The sequence below is a fragment of the Nothoprocta perdicaria genome, unplaced genomic scaffold (genome assembly GCF_003342845.1).
Source record: "Nothoprocta perdicaria isolate Ctin4 unplaced genomic scaffold, notPer1 scaffold_158, whole genome shotgun sequence".
NCBI classification, from domain to species: Eukaryota; Metazoa; Chordata; class Aves; order Tinamiformes; family Tinamidae; genus Nothoprocta; species Nothoprocta perdicaria.
Window position 1 is genome coordinate 1616658 of NW_020454738.1, and position 10681 is coordinate 1627338.

The following is a 10681-nucleotide window of genomic DNA, read 5'->3' on the forward strand; positions in this document are numbered from 1 at the left end:
AGGAATAACCCCAGGCATCAGGACAGATTAGGGGTCGACCTGCTGGAAAGCAGCTCCACAGAGAGGGACCTGGGAGTCCTGGTTGACACTAAGTTAACCATGAGTCAGCAGTGTGCCCTCGTGGCCAAGAAGGCCAATGGGATCCTGGCCTGCATCAGGAGGAGTGTTGCCAGCAGGTCAAGGGAGGTGATTCTGCCCTTCTACTCAGCTCTGGTGAGGCCGCATCTGGAGTACTGTGTGTAGTTCTGGGCTCCCCAGTATAAGAGGGATGTAGACCTTCTCAAGAGGGTCCAGAGAAGAGCAACCAAGATGATTAAGGGAATGGAACATCTCTCGTATGAAGAGAGGCTGAGTGAGCTGGGCCTGTTTTCTCTGGAGAAGAGAAGCCTCAGAGGGGATCTGATTAATGTGTATAAGTTCAGGAAGGGAGAATGCAGGGAGGAARGATTTTCATTGGTGGCCAGCGATAGGACGAGGGGTAATGGCCATAAGCTGGAGYACAGGAAGTTCCGTCTCCAGATGAGGAGGAACTTCTTTACTGTGAGGGTGCCAGAGCCCTGGCACAGGCTGCCCAGGGAGGTTGTAGAGTCTCCTTCTCTGGAGGTCTTCAAAACTCGCCTAGATGCTGCCCTGTGCCACATGCTCTAGGTGTGCCTACTTGAGCAGAAAGGTTGGACTAGATGATCTCTAGAGGTCCCTTCCAACCTTGAACATTCTGTGATTCTGTGAAATTATGTAATCTCCAGGAATTCAGCTAAGCTCCAAGTTTCAGTGTAGAGACTGGTACCATCAAGTTCAGAATAAAAGGAGAGAATTTCTCCTACGGTGAATACTGAGAATTTTGCCCTACTGCCTTAAGTCTCCCAGAAAGGAGCAGCAGACAAGTGATAGACACTAGCCTCAGGAAAATTTTTGTTTTCTCAAAGACGATCTAACAAACCCTTGGTTTGTTACGACACAGAAGAGAAGAACTATTTGTTCCTTACTGATCAGGATATCTGATAACAGTTGAATAAAATATGGCCTAAACTGTTAGAGTGAAATCAATTATTTATGATCCATGCAAATATAACAGAAAGTTCAACCAGATACAGGGTTTTTTGATTGTTTGCTTGGTTGTTTTTGTTATCAGAACAATACATGTTCTCTATTCTAAAAATAAACCACGGTTAATCACATCAGTATAGTAATGGGCTTACTTTTATGGCTCTTCCTTATCTGCAGTCACCCTTGTTCAGTTTCGGACCTACCACAGATTTCTGTCTACCACTTCTACATGTGTTTGGTGGTGTTTTTTGGCTATCTAGGGTTAACTATCATTTATGTTTTATGTTCCACAGGAAAGTTAGTGATAACAGCAAATCAAAAAAACATAAACCAAAAATAAAATGACTGTTATAGCATTTCATAATTGGTGCTCAGATGTATTCTGAGAACTTATATGCCATGTATGCTGTGATGTTCCTAAATACTGGTATACTTAAATTGAACAACTTTAATGTCAACTGTGTAGTACTTCATCATCACCGTGGTAGACCTCAATGCTCTTCAATGCCACTAGCTTTTTATCACTATCATTACAAGCTATCTAACATAACTGGTGGTGGTGTTATTATTCATTCTTTATAAACTTTTTTTTAAAAAATTTTTTGGTACTCCTAGAAAAATGATGTATTGAGAATGCCTGTTTCCAAATTGAAAACCGCTTTAAAAATAAAAGCAAAGTATTTTCAGAACAGACATAAATCAGCAGCGAGTCTTCCAGGGACTAGTGATGCGATTGGCTTCATTAAGTATCTTTGTCAATTACTTGAGGAAGGAAGTACATACTAAAATCCCCAAGTCCCCTTACAGACAGAATCCAAGATGACTGACTATCTGAACAGTGACTGCCAAAAGGGTAACAAAACATTGAACATCTTCAGGGAAGGAACTAAGAATAGTTCAAAAGACATAATTCCATGAGTATATAAAACCAGGCTCACATCTTGAGTGCTGTGTATAATTCTGGTCTGCACGTCTCAAGGAGCAGGGAGTGGAGTTAGAGACTAAGTGCAAAAAAAGCAAGTACAAAAATCAGGTCTGTGAGGCAGCTGCTTCATGCAGAGAGATCTAAAAGGCTGGAGGGCTCAGTTTGGAGAGGAAGAGATTAATGAGATGTGCCTGATATTTAGAAAATCTTGATAGTGGCAGATAAACTGAGCTTTGAATTCACTAAATCTCTCAGTACAAGAGGTAGGGGACATAGGGCATAGGGCAGCTTGCTGCCGTTAGATGCTGTGGAAGGGGACAGTGAGAGTATGCCAAGGAACAGCTTTAGTAAATTTGTGGACTAGAGGTCTGTAAATGGATACAGAAAGACAAGGCAGGGAGGTATCCTCTGACATCCCTCATGCAATAGTTTTGACTGTTGGGGAAATAAACATAATGGTCCACACAAAGTGGTTGAGCTTGCTACCATCCCTAATGGCATCTCCTTTTCCACTGCTGGTGGCACATTGGGGGCTGCTGAGCCTTTGGTCTGGTCTACTGGGGAAGTGCTGGTGCTCTCATTCATGCAATGAGATTTAGGCCCACAGTGAAGTGTAGTGGAATGTCCACAGCTTCCCATAGCAAATCCAAAATTATTTCAGGAGAAGGAAACAAACTCTACTTGCAGCCTATAAAATTCCTCCACCACAACTGCCACAAACTCACAGAGGTCCTATCCTTGTCTATCTGTCAATTTAATATTTATAACTTCCTTTTTCTGTTTGTTTCCATTGTTAAAGCCTGTCATGAGAGTATACCTATACAACAGAGCACACCTACCATGAAGGTGTGTATGCTCAGAATTTTCTCACCCCATCTGCATGCAGAATTATAGTGCAGCCTGAATGCTTTGTATGTGCTGTTTTGTACACGATTTATCTTTCTCTTTTCTGTGTGGTTTCAGATATAGACTTACACCATAAGTATTCATATGAGATTAATAGCTCATATTAATTAACTGATAAAATCTTTTCTATAGTGAACAAATGCTGCTGTCATAGTCACAGAGAGAAACCCACTGTTATCTTTATTTTCACATTTGAAGAACCATTAACTTCTGATATGACTACAAGAGCTTCTATTTAGCAAGAAACTATTTAGACTGACAACTGCATGTGGGTTATTGAGCTGAAATATTTGCACTAAGTTAAATGAGCAATAAAAAAATACACTTTTCTCTTTATCTGTTAAATAGTAAGGGTACTTACCTGAAGAAATATACTGCTGCAAACATTACAAGGTCTGTGCTGTAGCACAGGCTGGTCTTATGAGGAGTGGCTGAGGAAGCTACGTTTTTTGAGTCTGGAGAAGAGGAGGCTCTTGGGAGACCTTATTGCTCTTTACAGCTACTTGAAAGGAGGATGGGGATCAATCTCTTCTCCAGAAGAACTGCTTGTAAGATAAGAGAAAATGGCCTCAAGTTGCACCAAGGGAGGTTCAGGTTAGACCTTAGGAAGAATTTCCTTCTTAGGAAGAAGGAGTGTTGGAGCATTGGAATAGGCTGCCCAGGGAAGTGGTGGATTCACTGTCCCTGACAGTATTCAAGAAACAGAGATGAAGGCACAGAAGATGAGGAAAGAGTAGATGAGGCACTTAGGGAGATGATTTAGCAGTCATGGTGTTGAAGGGCTTATGGCTGGTGAACTCAATGATCATGAAGGTCTTCTCCAGCCATAATGATTCTATGATTCTATGAAACTGATCTTATTTTCATTAATATGTGACTCCTGCATCAAAGCTTCCCCTCTGTAAAATGGAGACAATAACAGTAAAAGCAGGGCTATAAAAATAATGTATCCTTCCACCACAAAGAAGTCGGAAAGATAAAAAATTATTTAGAAGTACTCAAAGCGTTTTCCTCAAGAAGTTCAGTAATTTTCCTTTGTATGAATGTACATTTTAATTGGATTGGAAAGTAATCCCCAGCATTTCTTACTAGGAAGTTTGATTAAYAGACCACAGAAAAGTCTACAAGAATCCTAAGGTAAATTTATCAGGTAAATATTTATGGGGAAGAGATCTGCTACCCAGAAGGTTTTCTGTGTGAAGTGCGTATTAGATCATACTCATATTTTCTTGACAGATAAAACATGTAAATAACAAAGGAAATCTTCTCAAATCAAATTCACTTTATTAATGAAGCTGTAAGTGCCTTCTCACTATGCACAGAGATAAACACATTCGTAGAGGTTTTTGTAGAATAAAACTATTCTGAAAGAATTAACTTACATGACTTAAGTCTAAGAAAGATGTAAGTCTCAATGATCTATCTTATGACATTCTTTAAAAGATTTTGTTCAGTCTTTTCAAGAATAATGCTTATTACTGTTATTGTTGTTACTAAGTTTTATTATTACTGATAAAACCCAAGAGAATACAATACAAAAGAGGAATGACAGTTATTTGGACAACTGAAATACAGTTTTGTTAAAAATAAATACCACAGGACAATTAAAAGGCAGATTTTTGCCTAAGACAAGGGTCTAGCAGCTCTAGAAAAACAGATTAATGAAAATGTAAGGCAATACTTGGGACATCTGGCTCACAAGAAAACTAGAATTTGAAAACAACAATTAATATTTTATTTTCTTTATTAATTTAAAAAAATATATATTTTTTTGTCTCAGGCAATTTGCCCTTGTGGCACATTCTTCATTATCCAAATCTACTTTGCATTTGTAAAACATATTTTTTTCAATATCTACTACACACGCATTAATATTAGGATAAATTACTGTTCTAAATACAATTAAAGCAAATATCACACATATTTATGGACAAAAGACACCATGAATAGGAAAAGGTATAGTTTTTTGAGATTCGGCCATCAGAGATGTTTGCCTGTGCCTTCATTTCCAGCAGGTAAAAGTCACTTTTGTAACACTCATTTGAGCTACTCCACATTTGCTGCAATATATGAACCTGTATCTACACCATGCCAAACAGATAAATACCTAATCTGTTCTCAAAAACTTGAGTTGGGTACTTAGCATATTTCAGTGTTTTGCCATCCTTCTTGCAAAGCAGTGAGGACAGAAAGGCTCTACACATCAATGCAAGCAAGAAAAAACACCAAAGAAAAGATGTGAGCCCTCTATCTCCAAAGCGTCTGGGAATGTTTGCTCCAGGACACTGGAATCTCCCACCTGGGACAGTGGCATGTAACAGAAAATGTAGCTGCTGAAATTAGAGTAGCCACTGTTCCTAGTACAGATATAGATAGACCCACCATAGATGTGAGGAGATTTTGTCACTACTGTATTGTCACTATTGTACAGTTTTGCCTCTACAAAGCCTATCTATATCTGCCTAGGAATACGCCACTATGCTCTTATTTGACTAATAATAACAAGTCTCAGAACATGAGCAAAAGTATGGATTTCTGAATATAATCCAAACTATGGTATGGATTTCTGAATATAATTTGAAACTAATTTAAGATTAAAGACTGCAAAACATGAAGCCAAGTGCTCAAAGTGGCTAACATTCATCTTAGGAACATAAAGCAGTGACAGGGTAAGAATTTGTTGGAGAAAGGTTTTAACTGCCAGTTCTACCACCAGACTGAGTCTCCTTGGGCACATCCTTGTGGTTAAAAGGTACTTTTGTTTTTTCCTTTGTTCCTTGGTATATTTTTACATGTAATGGAAAAGTATGATCAGACTTGAGTTAATCCYTTGGTTTCTTTTGTGTTCACAAGGCATGAGTCATTCTGCTTCTCATTCCAGCTCCTCCAAAGCCAAAAGGTTAATACTATAACATGGAGAAATGGTCTTAGAATCTGCAAATGCTGTACTGGGTGTTTTTTTCAAGCTAAGAAATACTGAACATAATGATTTTAATTCTCCTCCTAACGGAGAGAAGGAGATAGTGTTTTTAGTTTTATTAGGTAAACCAGACAAGTTAAGCCCTGGAGTAAAGCAGGCCTTATGATGGCCTTCGTTTACTCTCCCATGAATCATAAAGCAAGCACTTTGTCTCACTTCAGGATCTGATAGCCAAGTAGCTAATACAGCCTTGCTGCTAAAGGGGAGAGTTCAAAACAACACATTGCATRTAAGAACATGCTACACAGACAAAATATGTCATTGTGGTGACTGAGAGGGTAAGTGGTCAGATGAGACTTAGATGACTCAGTGCTGAGCCCATGAAGTTGGGAGCAATGAGCTCATATTTCTTGGGACCAGCTCCTCCATGAACACAATTACCACGAACAGATTGAGCAAATCTTGCCTTGCAGGTATTTCCCTCTTTCAGAAAACAGACATCTGTTTTGAGTAGAGTCCCTCTAGGACCTACCCTCAGGAAAACTCCGCCAGAGAAATTTCATTTTTTGGGGAAATACAGAAATATTTACGATTTGGGTAAATTGGCTTGAATCAAATCTCTAGTTCTATGAAATGCTAAATGAAAATCTTACCAATTTCCACAAACATAAGCTTTTCTGCAGTCAGCCTGCTCATTAGTCTATGGCTCTCTGTGCACAAATGCCAGTGGGACAGAAGGCCCTCTGGGGAACAGGACTTACCTACTTTCCGTAGAAGTAATTCATAATATATTTGTCTGAAATAGGTATAAAACTAAACCAAATGGGGAATTGGGCCCTGATTATGTCACATGCTGAGGGTACCAATTTGCAAGCAATGTTTGTGAGAAACCATGTGAAAATCTCACAGGAAATCTGAATTTCAGGAGACTGGTGAAATTCCAGCCATCAAAAGCATGTAAACAGTTGAATTTTGAAGAAGAATGATGACATTAATGCTAATACAAAGTGATAGTTTTTTTTTGCAAAACATCCATTTTTAAAAGGACACATTTAGGAAGCAATGGATGAGCAATTATCAGTACTTCAAAAYTTAGACTCTCAGTTAGTAGGGATTCTCCAGTAGGTATGCTTCTAGTTGTCATTCCACCTTATTTAATTCCTGTTCCTACCACATAAATTGTGTTGTTGTCTATCACTGTCTCATAAAATTCTTCTTAGGAGTAGAACTGAGTGAATGACTCACAGTAAACTGCACAGGTAAGAAGAGTAGAGTTTTTTTTTTTTTTTTTTGAATCCGTAAGTAATTTGATTTTTAGCCATTTTGTTGCTATGCCAAGTAATTCAATGAATGCTTTCTGAAGCAAAATGTCAGCCTGTGGCATGATCACAAACTGTTCGATAAATGTATTTCTACCTGCATTCATTATTTGTATAAATCATCATTCAAAATCTGACTGGGCCAAGCAACTTCATACTAATATTCTTTTCTCTAACATAAACACAATACATCACAATTTACGTATGTTTTCAATTAGGACATTTTTGTAGTTAAATCCCAAGGGCTCAAAATTCATTTGGCATCTGCATTTAGATGAATAAAACTGTAAAAACAGACATGTTTTCAAAAATGCAATCTAGAGAATTTGTGAGCTCAATGAAAATTGCTGATTGGATGCAATACTTTTCCTCCACATGTGACAAAAATGGGCAGACACACAGAAGAGATTTCAAGTTTATAGTATATGAATCCATCCTTTATACTGGAGATTGCTCCAATCCTGGATACTAAAAATATCCTGCAAATTTCTAAATTTTATCTATAACTTAATGGCTCTGCTATAAAAAGACCACATGAAGGTCAGTAGTCTGCCTGTTGTATGGAAAGAGAGCCAGATTTCATAGCAAGCCTTTCTCTTGTCCCTTGTTCCTTAAGAAGAGACTAAGTAATCAAGACCAATAGAAAAAAAAAAAAAAGAGAGATTTTTTTCTTCAGTGTATCTATCACTTTTGACCTCAGAGGGAAGTTCACAAGCAACAAGAAGAGGCTTTTCCTTTCCTTTGATTTTTTAATAGATATTCTTAAGCCTCTCTTTCTTCTCCTGGATCTGTTTCCTAAGCCCCATTGTAGTCTCTGACAAAAATAGAACCAAGAAATGATTCTGCAAAATTAAATTCTCCCTCCTACGCATCCCCAAATGACATCACTCCCATGCCTGCTTTGTCCCCAGAAGGCTTCTTCCTGTGCTTCATCATAGCATCACAGTCACTAAGGGCAACATGCTAAGGTTAAGTCTGGCATCTAAGTTGCCTAGAGAGGTACTAAGTTCCCTAGAAAGATGGGCACCTGCAGAGGGCAATTCAACTATCACTCTGAGAATCCCACCAAAATTGTTCTCAGCACAGCCAAGTTAGTTAGGCAGAGTCACAGTCGGGACAGCATGACAGAAAAAAGTTCTTAGCACAGAGTCCACAGGTATTTATAGTTACAACCATTGAGTTTGGGGCTTTTAAGAACACTGTTTCTTAAATCGTGGTGTCATGTTTTGATTTATTTGATGTCATCTTTGCAATTAAACCATCTTTTATATTTTTGTCCTTTCAGAACTTGGCGATAATTTCGAAGATATTGCCTAGTCTGGGAAACATGAAATGTCAGGAATGATTGAATGGAGGAGAGGAAATGAATAAGAGAATGTATGTCAAATGCAAGAATGAAATGGCAGTAGAAGGCGGAAATCTTGATTTTCAGGTAAAATGAAATTTTGCTGAAAACTATCAGCAAGTTTCAGACTTTCTGAGAAACAGGAATGCATCACATAGGCAAAGGTGCACTGTCATAAGCTCTGTTTCATTAGGAAAGTAAACAAATAGTATACTTCAAATTCTACTAATTTCTACTAAAAGCTAAATTCTACTAAAACTGACTTATAAATAAAAAAAAAAAAAAAAAAAAAGCAAATCTCTAGTCCTCTTGACCTAAGTATTCTTGTAAATTATATCAGGCAAGAATAAACTGATGTATTGACCAATAATAAGAGTGTTGATATTATGGTGCTATTTTAAATGCAATGCAAGGAAGCTGCAGCCATGTTCTTTGTCTTAAATATTTTAAAAGAATGCTAAAGATCAAGTCTTTCTGACTGCTCTGGTCTCCTTGCAGGTTTGTCTCTGGATATAACTAGAAATGCTGAACTACAATGAGTAAAGGCATGGAAAGTATATTAGGAAATGTGAAGGGGTTCTCAATTGACCTAAATATTCTCGACAGTTATGAATGAATTCTCAGTAAGTAAATTGTTTGGGCTTTTGAATAGATCGAAAGATGGAAAAGATAATGTTCAGAATGAATAAAAATTTAAAGTGATGCAGCTACAGCCAAAAAATTAGAAAACTAGATTCTGTCCAAATACACATCATGTGAATTTTTAGCCTGGTATGTTTCAAATTAAAATTACTGTACTGCAATTACATGGCACTGTACAACCACTATTGCATATTGTATTTAAATGGCATTTCTTATAAGACCAAGTAGTTAAGTGGCTTTTTTTTAGAAACACCACATTTTAGCAAATACACCTCAAAAGGCTGCTACTTACAATCTTCATCTTCATTTACTTAAGTAATAATGGTTAGAGAACAGGAGGTTTCAGACAGGCTCAGTAATAGGTATAAACTGTTCTCTGGAGTACTGACTCTTTCAAGTTATTTATTCATTGCTATAATCTTGTACATCTAACTATTTTTTATCTGATGTAGAGAATATATGTGAAGTAATCACATGCACATGAGGTCAAGTCCTGAAATTTGTATTCAACTTCCAATTCTATCTTTAATGGATTAGTGTTCCTGCTGAAGTATGGCCCAGAGGACTCTCTTCTGTCCCCTGAAGCTCCAAATGACCATTCTACACTGGGAGGCTGGGGAAAATCCTCCTTCCTCCACAACACCACTACCAGTTTATCCAATAGTTTGATACTCAAGACACCATGTGCACTGTGGGAGATCCAGCAGAGCAGAAGCCTCAATATAAGCCCCTCAACTCCCAGATGAGTGTGTTGAGCCCTGGTCAGTCCATGATGTGTTCATGTTAGTCACTCTCACTTGAACCTGAAAGATTATCTTGGACATTAGAATGGGTATTCAGTGGTAGTAAAAAAAATCTAGTTAATATGTAATGAAATTTCTTCAGTATCTTTTGCCTCATGAATTATGGAGTCTAGTTACTTGGAATGTCCTACTGCTGATAACGACCTCAAACTGATATGTGGACCCAGAAAGCCTCATCAGACAATACTTAGTAATTGATATAGTGTAACACTATTTCTTTTAAGATGTAGATTTAATTAGAATTAAGCTACATTCAGTACACTGAATATTTACTTCTTGGTCATCTAAAATAACATCCACAAAATAACCTAGCTGCTGGTTTTAGCTTCTTGCACTCAGACACGTTTCTCAAATGCACTCATTAGTTATAATAAGGAACTGTCTCAACAGCTGTGTGTCTTCCATGGTTAGTTTGATCTGCTTCAGACTTCATGAATCAGTTTTACATTACAAGAGCTAGTCTCCATCACTTCTAGCCTGTTTTAAAGGAAACCTGCATACAACATTTGTCTATTTCAAACTTCTGCCTCCATTCTCAGCTCAATAATTATATCTTGCTGAGATGTCTAAAAAATAAGATGTCCTGAAATCCCTCTTCAAATTTGATTCTGACCTTACTAAAAGAATTTTGGTTAAATCAAAGGGAGACAGTCCAATCAAAACCACATTGCTTAACTGTTATCTGTGGATAGAGCTCCAAGGAAAACATCCACCTCTGCTTTGTAGAGTGGAGTACTACCCTGGCTGCTCATTAGCTGTCACGTCCTTTCAGGC

At 37.8% G+C, this 10681-nt stretch overlaps 1 long non-coding RNA gene across 1 annotated transcript in view; it reads left to right on the plus strand.

Moving 5' to 3' along the window:
• LOC112943987 overlaps window positions 1-9753 on the plus strand; it is a 12358-nt gene extending 2605 nt beyond the window's left edge. The window contains exons 2-4 of the long non-coding RNA XR_003248694.1: window positions 8403-8549; window positions 8961-9085; window positions 9642-9753. This is a non-coding gene — a long non-coding RNA (uncharacterized LOC112943987). The remainder of the gene's footprint in view (window positions 1-8402; window positions 8550-8960; window positions 9086-9641) is intronic.
• The last annotated feature ends 928 nt before the right edge of the window (window positions 9754-10681 follow it).